The sequence below is a fragment of the Panthera leo genome, chromosome A1, assembly GCF_018350215.1.
Source record: "Panthera leo isolate Ple1 chromosome A1, P.leo_Ple1_pat1.1, whole genome shotgun sequence".
Classification (NCBI taxonomy): Eukaryota; Metazoa; Chordata; class Mammalia; order Carnivora; family Felidae; genus Panthera; species Panthera leo.
Window position 1 is genome coordinate 129,431,159 of NC_056679.1, and position 19,826 is coordinate 129,450,984.

At 41.4% G+C, this 19,826-nt stretch overlaps 1 long non-coding RNA gene across 2 annotated transcripts in view; it reads left to right on the forward strand.

The window, feature by feature from the left end:
• Positions 1-1,784: 1,784 nt before the first annotated feature.
• LOC122220447 overlaps positions 1,785-19,826 on the forward strand; it is a 31,195-nt gene continuing 13,153 nt past the window's right edge. Inside the window, exons 1-6 of one of the 2 annotated variants that reach the window (XR_006202853.1) lie at positions 1,785-2,019; positions 3,056-3,244; positions 5,485-5,656; positions 6,280-6,398; positions 12,342-12,390; positions 14,084-14,214. This is a non-coding gene — a long non-coding RNA (uncharacterized LOC122220447). The remainder of the gene's footprint in view (positions 2,020-3,055; positions 3,245-5,484; positions 5,657-6,279; positions 6,399-12,341; positions 12,391-14,083; positions 14,215-19,826) is intronic. The other variant, XR_006202857.1, reaches the window with a different exon arrangement.

Below are 19,826 nucleotides of genomic sequence, written 5' to 3' on the forward strand. Positions count from 1 at the left end.
TAGTGCCCTAAGCATTTAAATCAGATCTAATGGTCGTATTGGTTTGCTTCCCGCACTGCCCAGTGAGGAGCAGATCATTGCCAGTAACTTCTGCACGAGGAGAATTACAAATTGTTCATGCAAACATGGTGCTCTCTCTATTTTTAATGCATTTTTTATGCATTTTTCTTCCATTTTTTTAAAAATTTAAAACAGGATATAGGTGGACATGCCCTTGGTACGTCTCCTGTGGTTTTCATCCCAGGGTATATATTGAGTTTATCTTATGGGATAAATTCACTTGATGTGCTCCGTGTTCCCTGGTTTCACCTTCCCTGCCTGATTCTAGGAGCTGCCAAGACAACCCTTCAAGCCAACTCTGGGAGCTGGGCCCTGGCAGCCTGGAGGCCTGGTAACCAGGGGTTGCACAATGCCCCAAACCTCGTCAGTTACCCCAACCAGTCTCGCACATTGTTTCTGGAACTTTGCCCGAGGCAGAATCCCCACCCCACCTTGGACAGCTCTGCAATTAACTAGACCATTACTTCTTTTCATTAATAGTGACCTGCATCTGGGTGTCTCATCAGTTTTATTTCCTGGGGCCACACAGCGATAGATTCTGTGGGAATCGAACAAGACAAGAAGGCAAGTCAGAGTGGAATTCTTCCCAGCCTCTCTTTTCCTTCCAAGTGTGGGTTCCCTGGCTGGGCTCTGCCTGAGCAGCCTGCAGGAATTTGGACCTGAGGGAAAGAGGAAACATTGTATTAGACGGGACTGCATGGATATTCTAGGAGAAGGTGTGCACAATAAGCACAAAGCTCTGAATGTAAGGGGCTTGTTAAAGCTTTGTATCCTTTCTGGCAACTCTGGAACTATTCTTCCCCAGCCGTCTGTTCATATTCTCTCCCCTTCCCCTCTGGCAAGTACTTTCTGGCATGGAATGTACTCCGTTATCCTATAAACAGGTCAGAACTTCTTTTCATTCTGGACATACATTTTCATGGCTAAAAATATAAACTCAAAGCACTACACTGGGATGGACTTTCTGAGGGGCACTCTGGCAACTCATATCAAAAACCAAAAGCCAATTACATTTCGGGGGATTTAGCCTAAAGAACCAGTCAGACTCCTACTTAGAGCTCTAAGTACAAGATGTTCATCAGAGTGTTGTTTAGGTAAAAGCAGCGGGACTCTGTAGTTCCTGCTGAGTGGGCTCAGGCAACATCTCTTCTCCCATATGCATTTGCATTCACTGGTTTAAGAAGCTGAGCACAGGCTAAGCCAGGAGTTGAAGGGCCTCTTGACAAAATAACTGAAACGTTATGGTTATTTTTTGTTTTGTTTTGTTTTTGAGGTTGAGACATATACAGGACAGTTTGGTAAATGCGGCCTCAGTGGAAACCGGATGGGGGGAGTGCTAAGATGAATTTTATCATGTAGGAGGAGGCAAGTCAGGCAGGACCTCATCATTAGAAGTAACCAGTGGTTTGAAACACAGCATGTTAGCTGATGCCAGCCCTTGAGCCAATCCCTCTGCTAGCGACTGATCTTTTTGGTTTGCCTGGGACTGAGGAGTTTCCTGGGACCTGGGCCCCCCAGTGCTGAAATCAGGAAAGTCTCAGCAAACTAGAACAGCTGGTCCCTACCTCTACCAGGGAGACGAGGTTCGCGCTCAGAGAAAGAAGTTATGTAAGAATGATAGAGCGTGTCCCCCCACACCGGACACACTGGGCTTGGAGTAGCCTTGCTACGGGACCCTACCTGAGCATGGCAAAGGTGTGTTTTCCTTCTCACTTCACAGGGGTAGTGCCAGCAATAAAGATCATCCATTTCGAAGTACAGTAATGGTAGTTTGGTTGTGCCAACATTGGGAATAGCGGATTTTCAGAACACCGTGATGAGTCGGTACAACTAGAGAAACAAAACTCCAGCCTAAAGTGCCCCCCCGCCCCGTGGGACTGTCCTACGCAGGATGTGTCTGTCACCCTGGCCTGGCTGGCCGTGGAAGCAGGCGATGGCAGGAATGATCCATTGACACAGGTACATACTCCTGGGGGCTCCTGGAAACATTTAAGGAGAAAGATTCTGAAAATGATGGGAATTGGGGCCTTAGCATTATTAAATTGGGGAAATTTATGTTACTGGGATTACATTTGTGTTCATTGGCTAGCAAAAAGCCTGAGACTTTCAGGTCACGTTTGTGAATGAGAAATTAAAACATGCAGTCTGATAATAGGAAATTGATGAAATAAATTATACTATTCATAGTCATTTAGAATAAAAATGTAAATATATATATTATGACAGAGACATGCAAAGAGAGTTATAATATTACTGAGTGGAATAAAATCAGTATGTAAAATATGGCCCTTTTCTATTACAGGATGTCTACATTTTTAATTTAGAGGCACATATGTGGACAACCACAAGAGTTTAGAAGATTAACAATGATGGACTCTGAATTTGGGGTCACTTACATTCATTCTTGTTTCTGTTGGTATCTCTCAATTTTATAATTTTTCTAAAAGAGCATGCATAATGTATGCTATACACACACACACACACACACACACACACACACGCTTATTAAAACTATCTGCACAGTCTACACGGTTGCAGCTTCCCAAACCTTTTCATAAAAAAGACATCGTATCAGGGCACCTGGGTGGCTCAGTCAGTTAAGTGTCTGACTCTTGACTTCCGCTCAGGTCATGATCTCAGGGTTCATGAGTTCAAGCCCTGCGACCAGCTCTACGCTAACAGCGCTGAGCCCGTTTGAGATTCTGCCCGTCTCTCTGCCCCTCCCCCGTTCGCACTCTCTCTTTCTCAAAAATAAGTAATAAAAACATTGAAAAAAAAAAGGGGGTGGTGTCTACAATTTAAGATATGTTTATATTGAATGCTCACACCTTGGCTATATTCATAAAGAACAAATCACCTTTAGGCCTAGGCTAGAAACTCCGTGCAGTTTGAGGCTCAGGAGGTAAAGAGCATAGGTCTCAATTTTCATGACCATCTGGGTTCAGGAATTGGTGGGGAAGGACTTAGAACTCCACTTTCTTTTTTGCCGGCACAGGCGTCCTCGGTGCCCGCACCTGCATGCAAAACAGGCCCTGGGAGCTGCCCAAGCTGAGGTAGCACGCGAGGAGACCTCTCATGGGCACGTTTGCCTGAGCAGAGCACAGGCTGTGACAGGGCTGTACGCAGACCTTCCCTGGACGGGAGCCCTCACGTCTGTCATCCCAGAGCCTGGCAAGAAACAGAGGTGAGGGGGTCCCCCCATATGTGTTCGCTGCACTCGTTACACGACGTCGACCACCGCAGGAGCCAGAAGCACTTGACTGTGCTCTGTAGCTCTGCATTTCGTGAGACGCTTTATGCAGTACGAACGCAGCGGCATTTCTTATGCTGGATTTGCCATCTCTGTCTGTTCCCAGCCTAGAGGAGTAACCAAAGGGAGTAGCAAAGTAGCCGCTCTGGGAAGGGGCTCTGGCTGGCACCGCATATTGGAATGCACTGCTGATGGCCCAGACAGTAGAAATTAAAGGGCACAAAAGCTCCTCTGCTTGCGTCTGCAACACGCCTTGACTGGTGATGAGTAGAATTCATAGGGCTTAAGAATCGCATACTTAACAGAAGCTCATCCAGACCTCTTTGGTCTGGATAATGGGCTGGAAATCAAGCTCTTGCTGAGAGTTTCTGGTTCAATCAAGTCAGAAAAGAACTTGAATCCCAATTTTTTAAATACATACAGTTGTATAATATGATTGAAGGGGTCCTTCGGCCTTCAGTTTTTACCAGCTAACCCACATTTCTTCATTTGTCACCTAGCATCCAAAAATGCAAAGGGATCTGTTCTAGAAGATTTCATTGTATCCAAGCTGTCAAGAAAGGAGCACTTATTTAAAGTACTTGGTCTGTCCATCTAAGGGTTTAAAAAATTTGTTTTAATGTTTTTATTTATTTTTGAGACAGAGACAGAGCACAAGTGGGGGAGGGACAAAGAGAGAGGGAGACACAGAATCTGAAGCAGGCTCCAGACTCTGAGCTGTCAGCACAGAGCCCAATGCAGAGCTTGAACCCCAAACCATGAGATCATGTCCTGAGCCAAAGTTAGACATGTAAGTCACTGAACCACCCAGTTGCCCCTGTCTCAAGGTTTCAAAAGAGTTCGGCTGACCTTACAAGGTGGAAATATAGAGCATTTTAAAATTGTGCCCATTGAATTCTTTAAAGTATGATACTGATTAGAGAAGCTACAAATTGGGACATAGTAATTCCTGGAAGCAAAACTCTGCTCAGAAGAAAAAGAAAAGAAGAAAAAAAAAGAGGAGGGAGGAGGGAGAACATTGAGAATGTCATCAACCATATAAGTAAGGGCACCTCTCCTCTCGGAGCTTCAGGTCACTTTTCTGTCTATCAAAAGTACTAAATTATGTGAAAAGACATCTTTTATCCTATGTATAAAGGTGGGGGAGAGGGATGTAAGACATTAAGAGAAGGGCATACTAGTAATTTGAATTCTTTAAGTAATAAAAATTTCTGGAAATACCACTAAATGGAATTATGCTCTTCAGAAGGTTGGACCTCACTCAGTAGTACACTGACTTTAGAAGCTTCTTGGATTACCCGGTGAAAGAATGCAACTCGAGTTGGAGTCGGGAGTTCAGAAGTCATATACATTTAAGTCTTAGCGTTTCCCTTTTTTTCCCTTCAGATGTCTGAAGCAACTTTAAATGGGAGCTTCAGTTCCTCATACATCCCCAAACTGCAAAATCGCCTCTAGCTGCTGAGCTCTCTCAATCTCCATTAGACTCATGCCCATTTACTGAGGCCAAAACTGTCCACCTCTTACTGCTCGCTCTCTCTCTCTCTCTCTCTCTCTCTCTCTGTATTTTTTTTCTATTTTTTTTTAAATTAGTACTTGCCTATAGGAAATACAATGGAGTCTTCTCTTGCCCTGAGGTCAGATTCAAGACTTTCAGAGTGTTAGAACAGGCAGGGATCCTAGCACTGAGCTGGTCCAACCTCTCCTTTTCACAGGCGAGGAAACTGGGGTCGGAGTAGTTAAAGAGACTTATCTACAGTCATAGAATGATTTCCTGCAAAATAAAGAACAGTATGGATTGTGTAGAATGACAGGCCTCTGAAGTTACCCAGACTGCATGTGTGTCCCAGATCCACCTTTTGCCCTATGGCCCGAGGCATAACCACATAACCACAGCTTCTACGTCATATATAGGAAGGGGATAATAAAAAATATATGAAGGGTTGCTATGTGGACTAAATGAGAGCTAAAAGAGTGTCTGCCCCAGGATAGACTTTCAATAAACGTCAGTTTCTTTTCTTACAAAGACAAGACACCAGAAGTCTTCAAATATTTAGGGGATTAAGATGGCCAAATGTCTCAAATTTATTTTAGGCCACATGTAAACGAGGTAGAACTTCTATTCTTAACTGACTTCTGTAATCTGTACCATTTCCTAAAACCCCTTATCTCCATAGGAACTCCCTGAAACAAAAATATTTCCACCAATGGCAGAACGCAGTACTCCTGTGCCTTCCTCTTGAAGCCTGAAAAGTGCTTTTTCTTCACATTGGGAGGAGGAAGGGACCTTCCTGACATTGGCCTATATTACTCAAGATGTAGCTCAAGATCCAGAAGATGGGCCTCCTGGTAAGATTCACGTGGCAATCATAGAAAATTGGACTCAGCCCTTGGTGTAGAATCAGGAAAATTACAAGATGAATGGACCATTGTGAATATGAAACATAGCCTGTTCTTCAAAGTGAAAAGGAAGGAAAGAAAGACCCTGGCAATTATCGCCCTGTAAACATCAGTTCCAGCTGTAATAAGTGTGTGTGTGTGTGTGTGTGTGTGTGTGTGTGTGTGTGTGTGTGTCTGTGTGTGTGTGTATGTGTGTGTGTGTGTGTGCGCACACGCGCATGTGGTTAAGTAGCAGGAAAGTGATGATATCAGGAACAATAAGTGGCTTAGGCTTCAAAGAAACAAATCATGCCAGCACAATAGCTTTTTTTTTTTTTTGACAGAGTTATGAATAGATGGTGGGGAAATGCAAGAGATGTAATATATCTTATGTTAGTAAAGATTTGATATGTCTCAGGAAATTTTATTTGCAAAATTAGCTACAAGATCACAAAGAAAGGTTATTGATAAATTGCAAAGTATCTGGTGGTAGGAAGGTGCAGAGATGGCCGCCGGGGATGGCCTTATTTAACAGTTTCATCATTAATTTGGAAGAGGGAGTGAATCTTTCTCTGTGTTCATAAAAATTGCAGGTTATACGAAATCAGGACATGGTGTGAACACTGATCAGCCAGGGACTGACACAAAGGGGTCCCCAAAGAAGGAAGATTGGACAGAAACAAGAGGCAACTGAGAAGAGCCACATTTTTAGGTCTGTTTTGATTTACCTTTCTTGTAATGCATGAAATGAGAATGTGATAGCCAAGTGGGGCGACACAGACATGGAGAAGAAGATGGGCAACAGAAAGGAATCTGTTCAACACACACTCGTGGGGACCCTCATTTGCTGGGGCCAGTGTGTGCCAAGTTCTGCACGTGGACTTTGTGCTGTGTGAGCAGGTACTCAGACAAGGCTCAGGGATATTAAGAATCCTGCAATAGGAGAGGAACTTAAAATTTTGCATAATCTGACCATTTCTCATCAGGTATAATTTGACATAGATTTGACTTCCTTGACTTCTAAGAATTCTGTAGATTTACATTGTATCTGTAGGTCAGTGGTCCACTTTGAGTTAAGCTTTGTAATAGGTATGAGGTATGGGTCAAGGCAAAATTTTTTTGCATAGGGATATCCAGCACCATTTTTTGAAAAGACTATCATTTCCTCTTGAATTGTCCTTCTTTGTCAAAAATCAGTTCTCATCCATGTGTCAGTCTACTTCTAGAATATTTGTTCTGTTCCACTGGTGTGTGTGTCCATCCTTTTGCCAGTAACTCACTTTCTTGATTACTGTAGCTTTGTAGTAATTCTTGAAATCACCTAATGTAAGTCCTGTAACCTTGTTCTTCTTTTTCAAAATTGTTTAGGCTATTCTAGTTCCTTTTTTCTTTCATATAAGTATTAAAAACATATTAACATATTGGGTCAATCCATGAACACAGGATATCTCTCCATTTCTTTAGGTTTCTTTGATTTCTCTCATCAGTAGTTTTTTTAAAGGTATGGATCCTGCACTTGGTGCTATTGTAAATGATATATTTTTTTTATTTAAATTTTTTTAATGTTTTTTTATTTATTTTTGAGACAGAGAGAGACAGAGCATGAATGGGGGAGGGGCAGAGAGAGAGGGAGACACAGAATCGGAAGCAGGCTCCAGGCTCCGAGCCATCAGCCCAGAGCCTGATGCGGGGTTTGAACTCACGAACCGTGAGATCGTGACCTGAGCCGAAGTCGGACACTCAACCGACTGAGCCACCCAGGCGCCCCTATATATATATATTTTTTTTAATTTCACATTCCAATTTTTTATTGCTTGTATATAAAAATACAAATGATTTTTGCATATTGACCATGTACCTCATGGCCTTGCTGAACTGACCTATTAGTTCTAAGACCTTTTTGTAGATTGTTTGGAATTTCATAACAGACAATCATGTCATCTGTGACAGAGAATTTTATGTCTTCTTTTTCAATCTGTATGGATTTTATTTGTTTTTATTGCCTTATTGCCCTGACTAGGACTTCTAGTACAATGTTGAAGAAGAATGGTAAGAGAAGAAATTCCTGTCTGTTCCCCATCTTAGGAGCAAGGCAGTGAGTCTCCATATATGATGTTAGCTGTAGGCTCCCAGCATATGTCTTTTATCTTAAGAGAGTTCCTCTCTATTCCTAGTTTCCTGGGAGGTTTTAATCATGAATGGATGTTGGATTCTGCCAAGAAAATTTTGCATCCATTTCAAGAATCAAATAATGATTTTTTGCTTTAGATTCTCTGTTATCTTTTAGAGAAGCTAAAAGTGAAATTGTGAATTTATATCATACCACATTTCTTAATTTTATATAGAACTAAGTTTTTGTCTGATATCATATCCCTTCTACTGGAAGACCTTTTTAAAAACATGTCTTGCAGGCTACATATGATGGCAATAAATATTATGTTTTTCTTTGTCTGACAAATTCTTTATTCCTCCTTCATTTTTAGAAGATATTTTTTCCAGGGGTAGAATTCTGAATTGACAGATTTTTTTTTTCCTTTTGGTCATTTCATTGTTCTTTGGATTGTATAGTTGCTGACAAGAAGTGTATTATAATTCTCATCTTTGTTTATCTGTATTGTGTTCTTTTTCTCTAGCTGTCTTTAATATTTCTTGCCCTCTCCTTTGGCTTTGAGCAGTTTGGATATGATGCTGGTAGAGGGGTGTGTGTGTGTGTGTGTGTGTGTGTGTGTGTGTGTTTAGTATTTATCTTGCTTAGTCTTCTCTGAATTTCTTAAAGTTGATATTTGATACTTGTCATTGATTTTGGAAATTTTGCAGCCATTATTTCTTCTCTTTTCCTCTCTTTTCTTTCTGGGATTCTAAGTATACATACACTAGACCACTTATTTTCTGACAGCCCTGAGATGGAAAGAGGCTGTCTCTGAGATGTCTGAGATGCAGCAAAAATGGATGACCTAATGCTCAGGGTAAGGCAGCCACTGAGAAAAACCCCATATTTGTTTATTTAGCATTAGCGTTACTCTCTGTGTTTCAGTTTTTGTAATTTATGTTGACATATCTTCAAGTTCACGGATTCTTCCTTCAGCTGTGTCGAGCCTACTGATGAGGTCTTTGAAGGCATCACTGAAGGCTCTGCTACTGTACTTTTTTCACTTAAGCATTTTTATGTGACTTTTGCTTATAGTTTTCATTTCTTTGCTGAAATTACCTATCTTATCTTGCATTTTGTCCTCCTTTCATATTAGAGTCCTTAATATATTAATCATAGTTATATGAACTTCCAGGTCTGAAAGTTCCAACATTTGCATCATATCTGGTTTGGTTCTTTTGTTTGCTTTGTCTCTTTGCAGTGTCTTGTTTACCCTTGTTTTTTTTTTTTCACTTGCTTCATAACTTTTTTGTTGAGAGCTGGACATCTTCTGTAGAACGTTAGAGGCTGAGAGAATTTTATGCTGAAACTGGGCATGGTTTTCTTATGCTAGTCCTTTACTCTGCAGTTTTAAATGAATCCAGTAAGGACTTGAGCTGTGTTTAGGGTTTATTGTTGCCATGGTTACCCACAATGCATCGCATGCTCCAGATGCCTCAAGTTCAGGTTGGGGGCTGGTTCACTATGGGGTTTTTCTCAGTGGCTGCCTTACCCTGAGCATTAGGTCATCCATTTTTGCTGCACCTCAGAGACAGTCTCTTTCCACACTATTGCAATACTCCCTACAGAAGCCCATTGTTACTTGACATGCGTTAGCTTGGTGATGTTGACAGGGGCCTCTATTGTTCAGATAATATGTCAGACTTAGATAGTCACTGGGCCCTTGTGTCTTATGGGCTTTCACTGCTTTGTCAGTCCTCCTGCCTCTGCCCTGAGTTTAGAAGATTTCGTTTTTCTTTTTTCTTCCTCAGCTACAATAGGTTTTTGACAGTGCCTCAGAGTGACCATGTTTGTTTCCCTTCTTCCCACTGTATAAGGCTTGTGTTCCATAGGGGAAGTATGCGAAGGATCATGGAGAAGGGAGCCCTCGCTTTCCCACAGCCCTGCCATTCACCTTCTACAAGCATATACTCCAAAGGATGCTTTCTCATGACCCTCACCATTATGTTTTGTGAGCACATGGGTAGGTTAGTTAGAAAAGAGTGTACACGTGTGTAAAAATCTAAAGCCCCCGGCAATCCTATATTCTCTCCATTACTCACTTATACCCCACCTTTGTTGACCTACACTCAATCCTCACCAATTTGTTCACAATTTTAGCTAAGTTCTTCTTACCATTGTCCAGGTGCATGTGTCCCAGGTAAGAAAATGGCCTCACCTCCTCTGTCTTTGTAAGCAGCTGTCATTCCTTACCTCTCTGATAGGGTAAAGAGAAGGTGTGGATGTGCCATTTGCCTGCTTTTGTGTGTGTATGTTGTTGCTGTGTTTGCTGCTACTGTTTTTGTAAGGATGAGTGTGATACTCTTTCCAGCTTTCTGTGTCCCCAGATGGAGCAGAAAGTGTCTTTTTGCTTTTGATAAGACAACTGGAAATCTGCCGTGTGTTTGAGACCAGATCCCATTCTGTCCCTCCATGCCTCTCCCTTTCTTGTGGCAGTGATTTTAGGTATTTGGAATTAAAGGTCCTAATGGAGAACTGAAAAATACACTCCCCTTGGAGGTAAAATGGTATCCACCTCCTATATTGATTTGAATCATTTGATATTTGCTATAGAGTCCATTTTGGATATTTTTTCATTATTCTCCTGATCAAGTCAATAAAATCTTCAGAAATTCTCATGTGTTGAGAGAACACATGAATTACGTTATTACAAATTTATTTACCCTTGATAACACTTCACAGAAGCTTTCCTAAACCACATTTCCCATTTCCTATTTCAAAGGTATAAAGCCAACAGGCTATTCCATTATTTCAAAAAATAAAAGAAATCATTCAATTAGTAGTATGTCAGATGAAAGGGACACTTTGAATTGTGGCATTATTCTGAACGTATGAAAAGCAAAGTCTGCACCTGTCATAACTATGGGATGAGGCATGAATATTCTATACATTTCTGATTAATCAAAATCCACGCAAAAATATCAGTCAGATCAGAAGAGTCAGAATTGATTAAACCATATTTAGCTTATCTGTATTGTCCTGGTATCACACAGATTAGAATAGAAGCCAGTGTGATAGCGTGAGAACAAAAGACTTGTCAACCTGACACTATTTTAAACACAGAAACAAATGGAATCTTGCAAACCAATCCTGATTAACTAAACCTGACTCTACCTTGAAAAACATAATGGTATTTTTATGATTTTAATATGGTTATCAGCACATCCCTTCTATTCTAAGATATCTAGACACATAATCTTCAGGTATTGGGAAATAGCATCTCCAATTTGAGAATAACATGGTCTGCAGTATGCCAGCCACATACAGGAAACTACAGGGCAAACTTGTCTCTGGTGTGATTAAAAGCTCACTTGAAAGGACCTCTTTGCATGTGGAACTTTTCTGGGCAAAGGATAGAGGGCTTCTTTGTCTTCAAAGAGCTTCAAAGGATATACAGAAAAAAGCATGTGCAAACTGGAGAATCAGATGTGTGAGGTAAGGAAAGTATTAACATTTTATGCTCAGATGATGCCTAGTATCTCAAGCCCCCTACGCCTTGGCTTCTTCCCCCAAACAAAATCTGTTCATATATAAACGGGCAGAACAAAGCTCCACCTGATCCCTTCCATTGCTGTTGTGCTGGGCAGGCTGAAGGCTTTGGAATACTGGGTGGCTATGGATAGTGACTGTGGATGCACAGGTGGACTGTAATAGTGGGGGCCACTGCTGGGGATGATCTTCCCTGCCTGGCCTCAGAGGACCTTGCAGTGGGCAGATGTAGCCCTGGGTCTGTCCTCTACCTGACTAGAATGTATTTTGCGAACGACTTATTCACCATGCCTTTTACTACCGTATTACCCACCTGAAGATTAAATCTTACACTCCCTGAGAAGCTAGAAGATAAGTTGAGCATGCTCCTGAAGCTTTTCCTCTCCGCTCTCGGTGTCCTGAAACTCAACCCCATTGGGTCCCTACAGCCCATTTTTTGGACTAGGAGGCCTCCCTCCCTCCCGTGATCCACAGCAGCATTTCTGATGGAAGAGGCTGCTGGTCCTTCCACCCTGGTGGGCAGAGGGTGATGTGGTGAGCTCTTTCAAGAGGGCTGTGTCCATTTAAAAAAACAAAACAAACAAACAAAAAAAAATTCCATCTCTGCCAAAACCTATAAATACTTTCAATAAAGGCATTTTCTCTTTTGTTTCTAAGAAGAGAATAGCGTGGTGGGGGACAACATAAATTTTAAAGTCCACAATTTGTTCCATTCAAAACCAATTAGCAATCAGAGCGACAGTGGGCTTTTTCTGGGCTTCCCGCAGCATCAGTACCACAATAGCTCTTCCCAAGCTAGCTGAGTTGAAATATTCTCACCTGACATCCCTTTTTGTTGTTGTTGTTAACCCACCCCCCTCCCCTTTTTTGGTTTACTTTTCTTTAAATCCACAAACTTTATTCATTGGCAAGCAATGGAAAGAAGTGTGACTTATAGCATTTACAAAGGCAGGGCCAAAGCCTCTCATTTAAAACTCACTGACCACTCACAGGAACACTCCTCTCTTTGACTTGCAGTGAAATTCCACTTTGAGAAACCCTCTGGAAGAAATAGTTTTTTACAAAGGTAAGATATTTATTTATTTAGTTAGTTAGTTACTTACTTACTTAAGAGAGAGCTCATGTGATTGGGGGAGAGGGGCAGAGAGAGAGAGAGAATTTTAAGCAGGCTCCACACTCAGCATGAAGCCTGACACAGGGCTTGATCCCATGACCCTGGGATCATGACCTGAGCTGAAATCAAGAGTCAGGTGCTAAGCTTACTGAACCACCCAGGTGCCCCCTCAAAAGTGAGATGTTTTAGACTCAAATTTTCCTCAAATTCTCTAGATAAGAGATCCCTTTTGAAAAAACTTCTCTAATTCTAGTCCATCCTAGGTATTCATAACCCTGATACTCTAGCCAGATGAAAAGATGTTTTAATAATTTTTTCCTGTAATATCAATCAAATCTGCTCCATTACATATTCTAGAATTCATGTCCTATTCTGAGGGGAGTATCTATGAATGGGTAGTAATGAAACTTCTACAGATTAAAAGATCAATCATTTTTAATGTTAAAACTTTTTAACGTGGGTATTACTTTTTAAAACTGTCTGATGCAGAGAAAGGGGAACCCTCTTCCACTGTTGGTGGGAATGCAAACTGGTGTAGCAACTCTGGAAAACAGTATGAAGTTTCCTCAAAAAGTTAAAAATAGAATTACCTTACTATCCAGCAGGGTTAAATACTAGGTATTTACCCAAAGGGTCCAAAAATACTGATTTGAAAGGATAGAGGTACCCCGATGTTTATAGCAGCACTATCAACAATAGCCAAATTATGGAAAGAGCCCAAACGTCCAAAGACTGCTGAATGGATAGAGAAGATGTGGTATATGTATGCAATGGAATACTAGTCAGCCATCAAAAAGAATGAAATCTTGCCAATTGCAACAATGAGGGCAGAGCTAGAGAGTATAATGCTAAGTGAAATACGTCAGTTGGATAAAGACAAATAACATGTGATTTCACTTATATGTGGAATTTAAGAAACAAAATAAATGAACATGGGTGCAGGGAAGAGAGACAAACCATAAAACAAACTTTTAACTATAGAGAACAAACTGGGGGTTGATGGACGGAAGGTAGGCAGGGGTTGGGTTAAATGGGTGATGGTACTACGGAGAGCACTTGTTGAGATGAGCACTGGGTGTTGTATGTAAGTGACGAATCACTCAATTCTACATCTGAACCTAATATTATACTATACGTTAAGTGACTGGAATTTAAATGAAACTTGAAAAAAAATAAATGCCATTGACCAAAGCTAATTAGGCAGAGATGTTTTAGAGCAAGAAATCTAAGTGATTGACAAAAAAACTGGAGGCAGGTGGGGGCAGGTGAGGAGAAAGAGGGACAAAGTGGGGATGACAATTTTGACACAAGGCATTGGTTTGCAATTTTGTGCTTTCTGCATACCAGAAGTAACGATGAAGGAAGATGGATGAACAGAAAATGTTTGTGCCAGGACTGAGAAAGCATGGATGTTGAGTGACATCATGAACATAAAGTGGAGTCCAAGGGCTATGTCTTCCTATGGAAAGCTTGTAATGCTGTAGTAAGAAATGCCATTTGTTTAGTGAGTAGAGAGCTGTGCTTCAGAGACCATCAGTTTGGTTCCACACAGAAGTGAAATGTTAGCCTGTGTTTCCTATTAGCTGTTGTGGGCACTGGTGGTGATCTTCTCAGCATCCAACTCTGTTTTGTCCTGTCCCAACAGAACTTGGACTTGTTCGGGTATCCCCCAGGCTTCCACACACCCCAGGAGACACGGGAAGCTGACCCCCCACTCCACAGTTCCCAGTAGTGAGCCTGATTTAATAAGGATCATCTTGTTCCTGCAGAGGAGAGGTGAGCAAGCCTTTCCTGTGAAGGGCCAGATAGTAAACTTTAGGCTCTGTGGTCAGACACCCCTGTGGCGACCACTCAGGCCACTGTAGTGCAAAAGCAGCTCAAACAACACATAAATGAATGGGTGCGGCTGAGTTCCAAGAAAACTTTACTTGAGAACACTAAATTGTTAATTCCTTATAGTGCTCACCTCATAAAATGTCGTTCTCTTTTTTGATTCTTTTCAACCACTTGAAAATATAAAAACCGTTTTTTCAGCTGGCAGGCGGTACAAAACCAGACACTGGGTTGAATCTGGCCCGTGGGCTTTAGTCTGTTGACACTTGTTCTAGGGACCAGCACTTCTAACAGCATTTTGAGGGATAGTGGAAATGTTCTATAAGTGGCCACATGTGACTTTGAGTACTCGAAATGTGTCTGAGGTGAATTATTGTGTTTTAATTCTATTTAATTTTAAATAATTTAAATGTAAACAATCTCCTTTGGCTAACGTAATAAGGAATCTTCATTTTTGATGTTTGCTGACAGCTTTTAGGCCTCACGCCTCTGTCTTCCCCTTGTGCCTGCATCTATGCAAGCAGATAAGAAAGCCTAGGAGCTCCTCCTTTGCAGCAATGGGAGATTCTAACCACCCAAGCCCTTGCCTGCACCCAGGAACTCTCTTACTGGTCCCACCCATGACTATAATAAAGAACCGGGCCAGCCCCCTTTCCCTGCTCTCTTGAACTATTTTGAACCTGCTTGAAAGGGCTGCTGTGCTCTCGAGAGAGACCTGAATTATGTAAGCTATCAAACCTTTCATATCCTCCTGGTGTATATATGGCATCATCAGCTTTGACATCCAAACCAAATTTTGGGTGAGGGTTCATTTGCCTCTCAAGGTGACCATAACAGTGAGTCATTATCATGTTGGGCAGCACAGGTCACAGAATACTATGGGTACAGGGTAGGTGACTCTGGAGTTGGACTACTGAGAAAACAGTGAGAAGTTAGGGATGTCTGGGAAATTTCTTTTTAATTTTTCAGAAATAATCCTCTTTCTTTGACTCAGTGTGAACATAGAATTCTGCAGTCCATTTTCTGCTGGCATCTGTGTTTTGCCTATAAGGGGAAGCAGCCTTAGAGAATGAAATTGATCCTGTGATGGGATAGTGAGTCTTTAATGACAGTATTAAGCTGCTGGATCAGCCCCTTCTTGAAGCTGCCACTTCCTTTCAGCTTCCAGGGATGTGATTTCTGAATCAGATTTCTGCTAGTCTGAAACACCCTAACATATATAATTGATTCTAAGAACCACACTCCCCAACCCAATTTTAAAATCTCTAAAACTGTAATCAGTCTTACAGTCTATAGTACAGCATAGTTTATTCGTAGAATCTTCTTTCTTCTTTGCAATACATAGGATAATATTGTGTCTTAAAATGTGGTGTCTTATATCGGATGAACTAGTATAGATTTGATGACTACTTTAGGCTTTGGGATTTCTTTCTTTCTACTTCTGGCTTTTAGTGCTTTAAGTAAGCTTTTGTTCTAAGATAATCTTTTCTTTAAGTTTGCAATAACCCCCAATATTATAAAGCTGTATTTTCAGGTTAGCACATCTCCAGAGCATGCCTAGTTGAACTTTAATGCCAGGGTAAGATTTTATTACCTGAACAATACATTCTCGTTTGTGAACTAAAGGCAATATGCAAAACATCGTCCAAAAGTGGAGAGATCATTTGGGAATATCAACTAAATTAAAAAATATTGTTAAGGGGCTGACATATTCTAGCGCTATTCAAGCACTGAATGAACTGGCCTTGGATGAAATGAAAAAGAGTGTATCTGCTTAATTGTATGCTTGATGCACTCCATTGTCCCTGCCTACTGGTGGGCAAACTTAACTGTGAATTACATTTCTGTTATTATTCGATTTTTAACATTCTCTTTGTTTTATTGAAAAAATTCAGCCTAATGCAAGCATATTATTATGGGTTTTAAGTCAAGAACCACCAAGCATTGCCATTAATTCAAATATACTGAAATCCAAAATAAATACCCACTTTCAAGAGCCAAAACTCCCAATCATGTTGAATTCTTTTATTACAAAAAGGGCCTTCTTGCCAGCCTTCCCTCTACTCCACCCCAAAACTGTATCCAAATGGGAACAAGAAACTGTAATGGAAAATAAAGTCCTATTTCATAATTTCAACAAAAAGATAAAACACCTAGAAAAATATGTGACCTATTTGCAGAAGAGTACAAAAGTTTGACATCTATAAAAGAAGTCGAATAAATAGCTTAATATAATGGTTTTGTGTTGAAAAAGTAATGTCAGTCTTACACAAAATACTTAGTAGATTTATGAAATCCTCATAAAAACCCAAGATAAATGGGGAGAAGTGAGTGTGATACAGTAATTTTAAAGACGAAGGGCCAAAATAATCAAGAATATATTGAAAGTAAAGACTAATGAAAGAGAATCTGCCTTACCAGATAACGCAACTCCAATAATTAAAGCAGTGCGCTACTGACAACAGAATTGGCAGATGGATCAATGTAATGGATTTGATAGCCCAGAAATCGACCCCAGTATAGATGCGAGCTTAGTATATATTAAAGGTGGCATCACAAATCAGTGAAAAAAGGAACCATTATTGAATAAGTGGCCCTGGAACCGATGGTCAACTATTTGGAAGAACACAGTCAAATTACCACTCTAAAATAAATTGCAGTGGGTGACCTTTGACCTATTAAATGCTAGAGGTAAATATAGAATGAGAAGTACTCTTTCAGCATAAATGAATCAGAAGAAATCATAAGGAAAGTAAATCACAATAGAAGATGTAGCATATGTGTCTGTCTCCTCTCTTGTCCTCAGTGCCCATGAAATAGATAAGAAAGAATAGACTGAAAGAATCAAATCCTACGTAAAACAAACAAATAAAGTAAGTACTGTTACCAGAAAGTGATAAAGCTCTGGAAGATAGAAAGTAGAGAAACTATAGTCCAAAGCAACAAAGGAAAGGTCTTCCTAAGATAAGAACTATTCTCCCCAATAAAGCCCTAAAGCAGGCATTCTTGAGGATGGTCCCCCGACCAGCAGCAGAAGCTCCTGGGAACTTATTAAAAATGCAAATTCCTAAGTCTCAGTGCAGACCTACAGAGTTAGAAATTTGTGGGGTGGGTCCCAACCATCTGGATTTTAACATGCCTTCCAGGTGGTTCTGATACACATAGCATTCAAGAACTCCTTTTCTAGGAGGGCTCCTGGGTGGCTCAGTCAGTTAAGTGTCCAACTTTGGCTCAGGTCATGATCTCACGGTTCATGAGTTCAAGCCCCACATTGAGCTATGTGCTGTCAGCTCAGAGCCTGGAGCCTGCTTCAGATTCTGTGTCTCTCTCTCTCTCTGCCCCACCCCTGCTCTCACTGTCTCTCTCTGTCTCTCAAAAACAATAAACATTAAAAAAAAAAAAAAAACTGTTCTAGGAAAACTCCATGGACAAACACAGATGTTAAAGGGATAATCAGCAGGATAATTACATAATGGTCTACATTCCTAGCAGCTGGGCCCATAGAACCCCCTCTTTACTGCCGATAACATTGAGGACAACTTTTTGTGTAGGGAAAGTGCCTAATGTCAGCGTGGGGGCAGTAGGGAAAGTGGAGCAGAGACTGAGAATTTCATACCCCCTTAATGCTAGCAGAGAGAGGAGGAAGAGATTTTTCTCCCCAGAGTGATTTATATACAACATGGCTCTCTGAAGTGGTTGTTCTGACAAGGGGGACTCTTAAGAGTTGTCGTGGAGCTGAGGAAGCAGGCATGCACCCCAGACAAGTCACTGCCACCAGGTAGAAACTGAGCCTCCTCATCTGGAAGTCAAAATATCCCTCGCCATCTGTCCCCATCTTGTCCACTGCACTCACCTATATTCAGAACTCTTACTCATCAACAGGCAGACAAGCGTGCCATACAGCTTTGGAAAATTTGCCTTCGGCTTAGAGTAGCCATTGTTTTCTATAGAGAGTCAGATAGTAAATGCTTTTGGCTTTGCACATCAGTTCTCTGTCCCAGCTACTCAGCTCTGCCACAGTGGCACAACAGCAGCCAGGGAGCACATGCACAGTGTGTGTGTATACAGTAGGAGCCGTTTTCCTGGCACATATCCCACTGGGTGTTCTCTGAGCTTCCTGGATATGTGCTTTACTTTCTGACATTAATTTGGGAAGTTCTCAGTCATCATGATTTCAAATGTTTCTTCTATTCCTTTCTGTCTTCTCCTTCTGTTCCTCCCATTACTCACATTATACCCTTTGTTGATGTCTAGTGTCTTATAGTTCCTGGCCACTCTGTTCTGGATTTTGTTGTTGTTGTTGTTGTTGTTGTTCAGTCTTTTTTCTCTTTGGTTTTCAGTTGTGGTCATTTCTGTTGAGCTATCCTAAAGCTCAGAGATTCTTTGCTCAGCCCTGTCCAGTCTCTCATCAAAGGCATTCTTCATTTCTGTTAGTGTTTTTGATCTCTGACATTTCTTTTTGGTTCTTTCTTGGAATTTCCATCTCTCTGCTCACAGTGCCCATCTGTTCTCACATGCTGTCTACTTTGCCCTGCGTATGTTAATCGTAGTGGTTTTAAATTCCTGCCTGGTCTGATGATTCCAGCATCCCTGCCATTATCTGCGTCTGGTTCTAATGCTTGCTCTGTCTCCTCAATCTGTGTTTTTCACCTTTCACTATGCCTTGTAATTTTTTTCTGATAGCCAGACACAATGGGCTGGGTGAAAGAAACTGCTGTGAGTAAGCCATTAGTAATGCCGTGTAAAGTGTGGGGACAGAGAAGTGTTCTATAGTCCTATTAGCAGATCTCCGTGTTCGAGTGAGCCTATCCTGGACTGTGAACCCCACACAGGTGAACCCCAGGCCCCTGCCCCTTAGGTAGGACAGTAGGGCTAGAAGGGGCCAGAGTTGGATATTTCCCTTCCTTTGGGTTAGGTTCTGGAAAAAGCCCAGCACGTGAGGCTGTGGTTAAATAGTTTCTCCTGTGGGCAGATATTGTTAAGAACAGAATGCTCTGACATTGTTCAAAATAGTTCCTTTCCCCCTCTCACTGGGGAAGCATGTGGGGGTTTTGCTCTGATGTGCACCGTGAGGACCTGGTAACACTCCTGGAGGTAAAACTCTCTCAAGGGTGGGGACTCCCCCCCCCACCGCCCCCGCAAAGACTGGATCCTTCTAGAGTTTTTCCCTCTCAGAGTTTGTCCTCACTTAGTGTCCACCGGTTTGTCAGCTGTAGTTCAAGTTTTCCTCCTGCATGCTCCTTCCTGCAGACGCTGTGCTCTGGTGGATGGTGGTTCTGTTTGCCTGTCAGTCTCGCCACTTTTAAGGGCTGCCATTTGCCCTACAACCATACTTCTCATATGGGTTGAAGAAAAGTTGTTGACTTCTCAGTTTGTTCAGCCCTTTACTTGTTAGGACGGAGTGCCAAGCTTCTTCCATGCAGAACTGGAAACCAGAAGTCGAAAGATGAAATCTTAAGGAATGGGTTCTTAACCTGAATTTAATGAATGGGCTTATTAATCACCTGATTTCTATTCCAGCCTACACTGGCAGTAGAGATAAAGTGGCTTTCATT